Source organism: Callorhinchus milii, unplaced genomic scaffold (genome assembly GCF_018977255.1).
Source record: "Callorhinchus milii isolate IMCB2004 unplaced genomic scaffold, IMCB_Cmil_1.0 Scaffold4, whole genome shotgun sequence".
Classification (NCBI taxonomy): Eukaryota; Metazoa; Chordata; class Chondrichthyes; order Chimaeriformes; family Callorhinchidae; genus Callorhinchus; species Callorhinchus milii.
The window spans coordinates 71,032,568-71,046,076 of NW_024704745.1; the positions used below are offsets into that span (position 1 = coordinate 71,032,568).

Sequence of the window (13,509 nt, forward strand, 5' to 3'; positions counted from 1 at the left end):
TTATTTATATTGCTGTTATTGATGATTATTTTATTTTAGGTTAAGATTCCACTTTTTCCTCTCCCATTCATGCATTATGGTGTGCCTGCAGCCTAACTCTAGATCTATACCAAAGCCATGTTGCATTGATCATTAGTACTGGTGCTCCTGTAGTTCCTGGACTATTGGTCATCATCTGGGGAGTTCAGCTTCTGCTTAGTGTCTTATCATCACAATGAGATTGGACAATTAGAAACATTGAAACAGGAGTAGGCTATTCAGACCCTCAAGCCTGTTCTGCCATTTTATAAGATCATGGCTGATCTGTACCTCAAGTCCATTTACCTGCCCTTGCCTCATAATCCCTTGATAACCCGACTTAACAAATATCTACCTACCTCTGACTTGAAAATGCGAATGGATCTAGCATCCACACCTCAATCAGATCACCCCTCAATCTTCTAAACTCAAAGGGAATAGAGACTCAAGCATATGCAACCTGTCCTTGTAATTTAACAACAAGATTACATTTGTATAGTGCCTTTCACCTGGGGAGGACGTCCCAAGCATTTCAGACCCTTTTAATTTAACCCTTTTAAACCCTGGTATTATTCTGGTGAACCTGCACTGCACCCTCTCCAGAGCAAATATATCCTTCCTGAGGTGCGGTGCCCAAAACTGAACACAGTACTCCAGGTGGGGTCTGACTAAGGCTCAAATCCCTCATTCAACTCCTTGGCTCCTATGTATTACAATTTCCTGATGATTTTTAAGCAGTTGTGTGAGATAGTTATTGCCACTGCTGATTTTAGTTTGGCCTAATGAAGATTGAAGATTGATTCCATGTGGGGAATATTGGTTGTTACCAGTTGTGATCTTGTAGAATGTAAGAGACGCCTGATCCCAAAACCCTAATATGGAGTTATGATTCTTCCATCTTATATTCAATTTTTTTATAATAAAACAATACTTGCATTTCATATAGTGAGTATCACGTCTTCGAGACGTAAAGTGAAGTGATGTACTGTAAAGTGAACTGATTGTATGTTTTGTGGGCAAAATATGGCAGCCAATTGAGCACGGCAGTGTCCCACATTCTGGATTGAGTGACCATATTATTATATTTTACTGGTCGTACTGAACCCTTTTTCTTAAGGTTAATGCCACTAAATTAAGCATTTTGTGTTTATTGGTTGATTAAATAGAAGCATGGTATTCTAGAATTACAAGGTCTGAGACCCATCTTGTGGTAGGTGTATGTGTAGATCCTGAGTAAAGTAATGTCAAGGTGCAAGACCTCTGAATTTATATAGAAATGTAATTCCTGTTGCCTAGTAGATTGTTAATGTGGGTTAATGGTTAAGAGGATGACCATTGATGATTGGTATTGACAGAAATTTACAGATGTATAACCTTGTACTTCTAGTTTTGTGGGGGGGTTAAAATGTTTTGCCACCTTCCAGACATTTACAAAATTGATTGGTAAATATAGGAATGGTTTTACTTAATTTTAATTAAAATAATACATTAAAGGGAGAAGAGAAGAAAATTCCCCATAGTAATCCTGTAAATAGGAAATTGCTTGTATTCGGGAAATAAAAATGTAGAAGCTAATTGTATCTGATTTGTTTGAATCATACTAGCCCTGTTCTTTTACACAACACATCCAGACTCCACAGGATACTTCTAACCAGGGTGAGTATAGCTTCTATGTATTTCATGTCTTTCAGCATTGTGTCCAAATGCTTGTGACACTTTTTAAAAAGTTGGTCAGAAAACTTACTAATATTGTCCATCCACTAATCTGTCTCCAGTTAATAATTGACGATATCATTTGGGAACACTTAGTCTTCGTTTCAGGGATAAAATGTAACAACAGCAACAAATTACAATCGTATCGTGTTTTCACTTCAGGAAGACGTCCCGAAATGCTGGACAGTCTGTACCGAGCTGGTGGTTTGGATCAGGGGGTTTGGAGGGAAGGATGGAGTAGGAGGGTGACCAAAGGCATGGTCGAAGAAGAGGGTTTGAAGACGGGTTTTGAAGGAGCAATTAAATAAAAAAATATGAAAATATGAAATGTTTCTTCCAGATAATGGATTTTTCACCCCTTGCCATCCATCCGAGGTAAAGGTTTGTTCCATCTCTGAAAGCATTTAAAAACATTTTTTAAGAATTTTTTAAAAAGTTGCATGATTTATATTTATATTCCACTTAGGTCACACCAAAACGCATTTCAGAAAGTCTTGGAGCTAAATTTGACTCAGACATGTCCTGGTCCAGTTCATTAGCAACCCCACCATCATTATCCCCAACTGTCATTATATGTAAAGGTGAGCTGTTTATTTAAAATTCTCATCTATATAACTAATAAATGTCTGTCTGTGTGTCTGTCTTGTCCGCCAAGAACGCAATAACCGATTGAGGTAGAGACATGATTTATACCTCATTGGAAAGGTCTTGCCAAAGGAGTGTCATGGGCATATTTTTGTTCGGGGATCTCCTATCGTTGATGAGCTATTAATAAAAAGGTATAAAAAGATGGTATTCTGCAACAAAATAGCAACAGAGGTCACACACCTTTCAAGAGAGATATATCTACTAATAAAGACAAAATGTCTGTCTGGGTGTGTCTAACCAATTGATGTAGAGACCCCACCAGGAATCCTCCCAAAGGGATGTTGTGCAAATATATGAACAAGGGATGCTAACAAGTTCAATAGCACATTTTCTTAATCTTAAGGAATGAAGATGCCTAAGAAGTGAAGATCAAGTCTTTCAAGGATAAATTAAAAATGCCAAGCGAAAGAGAGAAGGCCAATTAAATGAAACTGTTTGCAAGCATAGCTGCAACGGGTACAGCTAGCTATAGATAAATGCAACTTATTGCATTTGGGAGGCATATATTTTCTATGGATGGATGGAGAAGGCAAGGGAAGCTGAAAGAGACATGGAGTGTTAGTTGATTTGTTGCTCACTATATCAAAACAGCGTGAGACCGCAGTAAACAAGGCATATAGGATCTGCGCTGAATGTCAAATCAGAAGTAGTAGTATTGAACAGAGCAGTGATGCAATATCTCTCCTTCGAATTAACCAAAAAAAATCATTCATTCATCTGATGCTTTTCAGGACTCTATTGCTGGAGATTAGCTGCCCTGCTTATTAATGAAACTTATTGATGGGTTTCACTGAGATAATGCAAAGGTGATTTAAAAAAGAGAGAAATTGATAATACTGAAGGATGCAATGCAATTTTTGAGAATGACTTTGTAAGATCTTTCTGGTTTCATAAATAATAGTTTTTTGTATTTTTAAGCTGAAGAAAAAGATTTACCTCAATTCAAGCCTTTGGATGTACATGTCCCCATGGTAAGTGATGATTACATGTTAAAATGTGTATAATAAAGCCCAAGTAATTTAGTAATATTAATCAGTTTTTCTTTACTACAGCTTGTACGTGATCGTGTAAATGTAAACCATACACATGCACTACCATTGATTGAGGAAGAGAAAAATGGATACGTTACAGTTGTTGATAATAGTTGTAGTGAGTATAATTGCCTTTCTTTAACTTATCACTAATCTTCGTTGGGTATTTGAAGGCATTTGCCTGCAGTTGCCTATTTGCCTCCAAATACAACATTTTACATTAAAATTCTGAATAGAGTTTGAGACATCAGTTTTGGAAGGCACTGTATCAAATGAATGGAACATATTTTCAGAAAGATTCAAATATTTATATGCTCATAAATATTACATTTGTAAGAAAGTAAAAGTAGAATCAACGAAAAAGTAACAATTAGAGATAGTAATGGCACAGGCACAATGGAGCAAATAGTCTCCTGTGGTGAAAATTTCTGTTTTGTTTGACACTTTAATTTTTAAATTGCTGCAAATAATTCTGATTTAATCTTGTTTTCTGTTTTTTTTAATTTAAACATAGAGTATGTGCTGAAGATGTGATATGTTGTTACAGTCTGGGAGGTAACTTGCATGGAGTGCTATGAAGCATCTGATCTAATATCTAAAGAGATACAGTGATTATTTTATTACTGAAGTCATACTTCTTAATTTCTATGCTCTTGACTATGGATGTAGAGTGCAGCATTGGTACAATGTAGTTGTTGGGATCCATAAGGTCCCAACCCCATTGATAGGTACAACAGCAGGTGTCATACATAGCTCATGTGATTTAAAGGGTAACAAAGGCTATTCAATTAAGAAATGGCCTGATGTGTTTGGGGGGCTGGGGGGGAAAGAAAGGGGCTGCACAGAACTGCCAAGACTGATCCTCGCCTCACCTGATAACTTTTTTTTTGTACATTATTTAGGGTTGAATAATAGACCAGAATGTTTGCCTAATGATAGCAAAGGTTTTGAAGATGAAAGGCTATGCAGTTCGGAGGTACCATGGAATCAAACTGTTCTTGAACTTCCTAAAGACACTGAATTACAACTACCTATTGACAGAGTACTCAATAAGGCAGATAATGTCTCTTCAATGTTTTTCACTGACTCTCCACTTTCAGAACCAAGAAAGGCAATATCCTGTACTGAGAATGGGGAGAAATACTCCATAGTTAGGAATATTCAGTCAAATAATATTGAAAGTTTAGAGTCTGCCTCCATTGATGAAAAGGGCTGCTTTGAGAGCATGGCAGCTAAATCAAGCAGCAACATCATTTTTGATCATTTAAATGTTAGTTCAGTTCAGGACATCACAACCTCTGTTTTAATGAATGAAATGTTTTTTGATAAATGCCAGAAAACTGATGTCTACTCTCAAGATAAAAATTTAGGGAAGGATTTGTCAACCTCAAATGCATCATCATCATCATCATCAGACTGGTCTCAGCTAAATTTTTCAGAACTTGATGAAAGTCATATGATTGAATCCTCTGACATTGTGACTTCTACAACAGAAATCTGTTTGGGAAATGCAGGTATAACACTTCTTTCAAGTGAAACCAATAGAAACCAGCCCCAAGACTATGTTCCTGCTAAATTTATTGATAAAGGATTATACTGGAAAAAGAATGGCCCAAGTGAGAGTTCAGCGTCTTGTTATTTCGCAGCCGAAGTAGAAGATTCTAGTTTTAAGCCAAACATAATATCTTTTGATAGTACAAAACGTTCTGAAACTGAAGTTAAATGTACTACATTAAAACCTGCTTGCAGAAGAACTCCTGAAACTCCTCTTATAAGTTCTTTAACAGTACCTGAGTTGATACAAATCCAGCCCCTCAATGAGACCCACATGGATTCCAATTCACAAACTGTTTTAACTAGACCCTCTCCTATAGGTAAAAATGAAGAATTGCAGCTAAAATGTGTTGCTGAATGCAGAGTTGACTCAACAAAACCAGTGAATTTGCTTTGTCACCAAGTCAATATAGAAGACCCCACCAATAGTCATCAGAATGTGTCCAATATGCATGCTGTATTTTCCACCAGACTTACCAATAAGATTTGCTCTGTGATGGATCCAGATATTACTAAGGATGTTTCATTGGAGGATTCAGAAAAATGCCAGTTAGATGAAAAAGACCAGAATTCTTTGCTTTGTAGCATGAAGAAACGTTCCCGAAAATTTCTTTACTTTGTGCCTGATTCTTCAACCCACCAGGAACAAAACAATATTAATTTGGACAGGACTATTGTACAAAATAGAAAGCCAGTTCCTCCCTCAGAGCTATTAAATTCCTCCAAGAAATCATCGGCTCATACACCTGCAAAGCCATACAGCTCTGTGACAGGTATAACATTTTGTTCAAATTTTTAATATTTTGCTACTAATATCCTAAATGATAAAATTTTAGAGCTGTTTAGACGTATTTTAGCCTGGCTTTGTTGGTTATTGTTTATAATCTTAGCCTGCCTCCTTATCCTCCTTGACCTCTCTGCTGCCTTCGATACCATTGACCACTCTATCCTCCTCCACAGCCTCTCCTCTCACCTCAACCTTCATGGTTCTGCCCTTGAATGGTTCAGATCCTTCTTCACACCGTCTCCACTTCATCTCCACAAACGGCTTCTCCACGAGCCCCACACTCTCTCTCGCGGTGTTCTTCAGGGTCCCCTCCTTTTCAATATCTATATGCTTCCTCTTGGTGACATCATCTGCATATGTGGGGTCAATTTTCACATGTTATACGGATGACATCCAACTGTATCTCTCTGCCTCCACCCTTGACTCCAGGACCACTGCTGTCCTGATAGAATGTCTGTCAGACATCAAGTCCTGGATGAGAGCTAACTTTCTACAGTTGAACGTCAGCAAGACTGAGGCCTTCCTGATTGGCTCCCGTTGGCTTCTCCACACCTCAGGCACTGACAGCATCATCATCCAAAGATGCACACTCCACCTTACTAAGCCAATCCGGAACCTTGGTGTCTTGTTTGACCATCAACTATCCTTTCTACCCCACATCCGTGCAATGTCCCGCTCTGCCTTCCCCCACCTCTGCAACATCGCCCAGCTCTGCCACTGTCTCAGACTGCACGCCGCTGAGACTCTCATACATGCATTAATAACATCCAGGTTCGACTACGCAAACTCACTGCTTGTCGGCCTCCCCTACTCCTCCTTCCATAGGCTGCAGATCATCCAGAACCCTGCAACCCATGTCCTCTCCCGCACCAGGCTCCGCGATCCTATTACCTCCATCCTCGCCCGACACCACTGGCTTCCACAAAGGATACAGTTCAAGATCCTGTTCCTCACCTTCAAAGACCTCCATGGCCTTGCTTTCCCCCTACTTCTGCGACTTTCTAATCCCTTACCAACCTGCCCGCTTCCTCCTTTCAGTGTGCTCTGACCTGCTTCAGGTCCCCCACTTGTCCACCCCACCGCTGGCGAGCAGGCCTTCTGTCACTCTGCCTGGATCTGGAATTCCATCCTGCAGTCCCTCTGCCTCACCTCCTTCCTTGCCTCCTTCAAGACCCGTCTCAAGAACTGAAGACCCTCCTCTTCGACCATGCCTTTGGTCATCCTCCTCCCCCATGCTCTCCACCCTCCCCAATCCCAACCCCTAGCTCGAGTCCGAAACATTGATTGTCCAGCGCCATGGGATACCCTCCTGACATGAAATGCGCTATACAAATGTAATTTTGATGTTGTTGGTAGCACGTTCACTTCTACTGTGGGTTCAAGTCCCATGTTGTGACTTTGAACTTGTATAATCTGGACTGGCATTTGAATGTATTGCTGGTGGTGGTTGCGTTGTTTGAGCTGCCATTCTTCAGATGAAATCAAGGTCTGGACATTAAAGGTCCAATGGCAATCTAGTTTTGTGTTTGTGTAATACTCCGCGATGTGTGAAGGGCGCTATGTAAATGCAGGTTATTGTTGTTCAGGTGGGCTTAAAGATGTTTTAGAACTTGTAAATTTTGCTTTGCTTTTTGCAGGTTTCACTACTTCAACTTATTACAAAGGAAGAGAAGCAGTCACTGACCCTGAATGTGTACCATGCGTTTTTCTCTCCGATCAACTTTGCGAGACAAATGAGAGTGTTGGGGACGGAAATGTTAACCTGCCCTCACATGTAACCGTACGGACCAATCATCAACTTCCTAATGAATCTAGAGGTGTAGAAGATAGACTAGCTAATGACAAGAAGTGGGATAACTTTGTGACTCCATTGAACAGTAGACCTGTGACTCGAAGGATCCATCGTAGAGTTCGTTCGACAGCTTGTCGCACAGTGGCAAAAAGGCTCAGCCTGGAGTCTGAAGTGAAATTGGCTAACCATTTCCATGATAAGACTGAAGTTAACACTGTCCAGTCAGAAGTGTTGAATGTAAATGAAAAACAGATTTTGCAGAATAAGGGAAGATCTGGTTTTCAGTTTGCATTGGAACCAATTTCTAATATAAACCAAAGTCTTACAAGTTATGATTGTAGTAAAACAAAATTGCAAGGAGAGCCAAATAACCAGAACAGGCTTGGTAACTGTGGTGCATCCATTCCAGCACAATTGTCAACAAAGCAGCAAGTCTGCACTTTAGTTAGATTGCCATCACCTAAAACCTGTTTGTCTGATTCTTTGAGCAAATGCAAAGAACCTATTTCTGATATTGAGAACTGCAAAACTAATTTGAAAAAAAATGAGATGGATACATCTGTTGAACCCCTTTTGAAATCTGTTGAAGAATCAAAACTGTTCGAAAATATGGAGCCATTATCACCATGCTTCAATAAAGAGAAACATTTGGAAGAAATTTGTTTCGTTACCAAAGAAATACCAAGTCATGATAAAACACCTGACACGTGCATCTTAGTGGACAATGAAAAGGCCGAATGTTCTGTGAAGAGTGCAGGTTCTCGCATTGGTAGGAAAATTGGAATATTGGCATCTACTTTGAGGACAACCAATTTGATTACTGAAATAGGTACTGATCCATTATTGCCCTCTTCAGGTACTCTTTCTGTGCAGTCTGTTCCAGAATCCAAATTGGAATCTATGGAAAATAATTTTGGAATAGTAAAGAAAATGTATGGCTCGGGATATTCAAGTAAATCTGATTTGGACACAGCTGTTGTTTCTTCATCTACCAAGGAAACAAAATTGTATGAGCGTTTTGATGCTGACAAACTTTCAGATTTCACTGCAATTGAAGAAGAGTCTCTCAGTAGAATGAAATGGAAATCTCAGTGTGATGAAGGTGAAAGTGGTTCTGTGACTGCAAGAGGAACTGAAATAGTTTCAGGAAACATTGAAATCCCATTGGTATCTGAGCATTATGGATTTTGTAACACTGAATCCAAATTTAACGGTTTTAAAACTGCTTCTGAAAAACATATAAAAATATCTGCTGAAAATCTTTCAAAAGGGAAATTGTTATTCAAAGAGATTGAAAATATGATCTTAGAAGTAATCAATACACAGGATACTACAATTGAGCACATTCCTGCTCAGAATAGAGATACAATTCAAGAAACTGAAAGCACAAACTCTTCAGATGAAACTGAGAATAAAATAAATTTTAAGGTACCCGTAGGTGTTATTCATAAGTCGTTACCACACGTCATTATAAACACTCAAACAAATAATACCTCTGCAGTTATATCTGAGCCAAAATTATTTGGACAAGATGCGTGTTTAACAGCTAGTCAAACAGCAGATGTAGCAGAACTGTTTAGCATGTTGGAGGATACAGGTAGTCAAACGGAATTCACACAGTTTAGGAAAAAATCTCCAATTGACTGTACGATAAAGGATGACAAGCTGTTAGTTGAAGCTTCAGCACCAAGTCTGACTCCAATTTGGAGTGAATGGAAGGATGTTGATTTTGATGAAAATTTTGAAATTGAATCTTCATTGCCATTGAACAGCAAGCCATGTATTTCACAGCAGCGTGCAGGAAATAGAGTCTTGACTGAAATATCAAAGTGCCTTAAAGTGATAAAGAACCGATCTGAAAGCAATCAGCAGATTGCAGAAAAAATCAAGCAAATTAAATCAAATGACTGTGGAGATTCCTTTGATTCAAGCAACAAAACAAAACCTTGTACAGCATCTCTCATTCCAAATTCCTGTATGAGTGATTTGGAAATTGATTCAAATACTGATAAAAAGGAGCTAGTTACAAAACTCAATTTAGCAGTCCTGCCGACGAAAATGAATGCAGCTTGTACAAATATAAATGGAGGATTTTGTACAGCAAATGGAAGCAAAATAAAGCTCTCGAGTGAGAGTTTAAAAAAATCAGCAGATATTTTCAGAGAGATTGACCATGACCAGGGTCAAACTAGTTCTGAAACAATTTCAAATAGGCATTTGGGCTATTTACATGATAGTTCCACAATGGAGAATGAAAAAGTTGCTGAAGACAAATTAGGCGATGTTACAAAAATCTTAACTAGTAAAACATACCATGAGTGTGCAGCTATTCATTTACCTGTAAACAATACAAACATCCCATCTCCCATTCTGAGAAACAGGTTGCAGATTGAGAGTAAAAGTGTTGGCAACAACAGGCAAAAAAGTGCTATTCAAATTGAAAGTAAATTAGTCACTGTATCCAAAGAGATTCTTGATAGAGCAAAATCTTTGATTGCTGAGGAGAATTTATTGCATGAATCTGAGAACAAGAAAAGTGGAAGTCCTTGTTCAATGAAAGAGTCAACTTGCATGCCACAGAACACGTTATCTGTCTGCAGTGGCACAAAAAATACTGTGAACAAAGAACTAGTCAGGAATGAAGTAGAATCTACTGGTGGCAATTTGTGTAGTACTTCTGTTGTCAACATCAATCCAGCATTTGAAATCGAGGATGCTAATGGAATTGAATGTTTCTGGGAGACTAGTAGTAAACGATTTAGAGACTCAGTGGAATATCTGGATAAAGCAAAATTGTTTGACAACGAAGAATGTTGTGGAAATTTGCCTAACACAAAGACAATATCCGAACAGGTACATGTTGATGAATTTCAAAAGATTTTGGTTAATTGTCAAAGTGCTGTAAAAAATGTAGGATCAAATGTAGAATTCTATGAACAGCCAGGAAACGTTAAGGCAGCATTGAATGTTCCTATTTGTGCCGTGTCTGCAACTGCCAGTATGAATAGCATCTCTGTGGACAGTGGTATTTTCATAAAAGAGAGCCAGGTATCTGGTAAAAAAGAACTGCCATCTCCAGTTGAACAAGTACATCTGCCTGATGTTACTGACACTGAAATGAGAGGTTTCCAAACAGCAAGTGGTAAGATTGTCTCTATTTGCAGAGCATCTCTTACCAAAGCAAAAACCTTCTTTGCTGAGGAGGACCTTCCAATGAATGCACCAGAGACCTTTTCTACTGCAGTTCCTGCACCACATGTTGATGCACAATTCATTGACAACACAGTCAAAAACACAGCTACAGAACAAGAACCAGATAAAAGCAAGATTTCAGGTTCGCTTTCAAGCTGTATTAAACAAGATGATTTTGCAATCACTGGCAAGGTTTGTGAAGATCCCACAGCTGAGCCTCGCTTCCAGGTTCTTACAGGTTATCCTATTGGCTTCAGCACAGCAAGTGGAAAGTCGCTACAGGTTTCAGAGGAATTATTAAGGAAATGCAAACAACTCTTTTCTGAAATAGAAGGTAATAAAGATGATTTTGAGAAGATCCTAGAGAAAGATTTAAAACCTGAGCTCGCAAAAACAAAATCTTCAGGAGAAAACTTTAGTTTAGATACAAACGTGTCTTTTGGTTTCAACACTGCAAGTGGTAAAAAGGTGATTGTGTCTAATGGTGCACGGCAGAAAGCTAAATCCATGTTAAAAGAATTTGATGACATGAATGATGGCCCTTTGGGTAGCCTAGAATACCCCAAAGGTAAGATTTATGAAAAAACTCAGGAATTGGTATCACCTGAGGCTGCTCTGTACATGAGTGGATGCCAAGCATGTAGAAGTAGCACAGGACCAATTCAACAATGTACATCAAAGAACTGCTCTGACAGGGTCTCAGCCGTGTGTGATGATTTCCACGTAGAAGCAAATGGAAGTATAATAAACAATGCAGAGTTGAATACTGGACCTTCAAAACCACTGTCAGCAAGTGAATTGAATTCTAAAATCTGCATGCTTGGATTTGAAACAGCTAAAAGGAAGGAAGTTATAGTGGAAGAAAGCAATATATCTGTAGCAAGATCTTTTCTAGCCTCCAAAGAGGAGAGAACAGCGGACCTTACTACTGGTGAAAAAGATGGTGTTGCCAGTGGTGGAAGTTCTAATTGTGATAAAGTCAGTGTGTCTGTGGAGGGATGCTATGTATTGAAGAATGATCTGGATGCACATTCTACAATGCTGGAAAATTACATAGAAAATGAGGCTCTGGAGAGTGCCAAGGCTCTGTTGGATGATGGTCTTTTCGGTTCTACAACAGACCAAGAAGTCCCATCAGATTTGAAGAGTATGAATCAATCAATTGATAAGTCAGAGTTCAAACTGGGAAAGAGACTGAGATCTGAGGAAAAACTTGAAAAAGGTAAATAAGATAATTATGGTTTAAAATGTTGGTGATCTTGGTTACATTTGGTAATATATCTAACCTTCATAAAATTGTAATCCATATGGAATTAACCAGTTCAGGGTCATGGACCTTTGAACAAAGAGAATTGTTTTTGTGCATGTCTTTGGAAACTAGATCAATAACATGTTCTCCTTAAATCCAGAAATTAGCCAATGCTGTTTATGGTAAACGGGGGAAGTGGCCTCAGGGAAGGAGGGCTCCGGCCTACACTGATCTGTTACTGAGCACTAGGCAAAGTTGGCTTCAAGGCAGACAACAATTCTGTTTGCCAATACCCCTCACATGAAGACCTATATTAAGTGGCTGGTGCTAAGTAAACCTGGTACACAGCTTTGGACCAGGAGCTTGGCTGGTGGCTGGCACATCAAAAATGTCCTCCCACCACTCTGACGTTAGATGCCTATCAGGTAGTTAATCAGAAAACTGGCTCGGGCCAATAGCTGCTGAAAGGTATAAGAACATAAAAATTAGGAGCAGGAGTAGGCCATTCGGCCCCTCTAGCCTGCCCCGCCATTCAACAAGATCATGGCTGATCTTTTCTAATTCCATCTACCCGCCTTATCCCCATATCCCTTAATCCCTTTATCCACAAGAAATCTATCAATCTCAGTCCTGAATATGTTCAAGGACTGAGCATCTACAGCCCTTTGGGGTAGAGAATTCCATAAATTCACTACCCTCTGAGTGAAGAAGTTTTTCCTCAACTTAGTGCGAAAGGGCTTACCCCTAATTTTAAGACTGTGACTCCTGGTTTTAGTTTTTCCAACCAGGGAAAAAGTCTCCCACTATCTATTCTGTCGTGCCCCTTAATAATCTTATAGGTTTCTATAAGATCACCTCTCATTCTTCTATATTCTAGAGAATATAGGCCTAAATTGCTCAACCTATCCTCATAACTCATCCCCCTCATCCCTGGTACCAACCAAGTGAATCTACGTTGTATCCCCTCCAAGGCGAGTACATCCTTTCTTAAATAAGGAGACCAAAACTGCACACAATACTCTAGGTGTGGTCTCAACAAGGCCCTATACAGTTGCAGCAAGACTTCCCTACCTTCCTAATTGCTTGCTGTACCTGCAAACTAACATTTTGTGACTGGTGTACAAGGACACCCAAGTCCTTCTGAACGCTAACACTATCTAGTTTCTAGAACCCCTTCTAAACAATAATATGCTCTACTGTTTTTGCCACCTTGGTGGATGACCTCACATTTCCCTACATTATACTTCATCTGCCACCTATTTGCCCACTCACCTAGCCTATCTATATCTCGTTGCATTTTTTTAATATCATTCTCGGTGTTTACCTCCTAATTTAGTGTCATCCGCGAATTTGGATACATTAAGTTCGATGTCCTCATCTAGATCGTTGATGTAGATTGTAAATAGTTGAGGCCCAAGCACTGATCCTTGTGGCACTCCACTAGTCACATCCCGCCAATCTGAGAAGTACCCGTTTATCCCTACTGTTTTCTTCCCATTAGCCATTCTTCAATCCATGCTAATAT

The 13,509-nt window shown here is 39.2% G+C and overlaps 1 non-coding gene across 1 annotated transcript; it reads left to right on the forward strand.

The window, feature by feature from the left end:
- Positions 1-1,649: 1,649 nt before the first annotated feature.
- On the forward strand, positions 1,650-2,286 carry LOC103177244. The gene is made up of 3 exons (XR_006085033.1): positions 1,650-1,674; positions 2,072-2,106; positions 2,198-2,286. It is a non-coding gene; the product is annotated as a BRCA2 DNA repair associated (transcript).
- Positions 2,287-13,509: the final 11,223 nt, after the last annotated feature.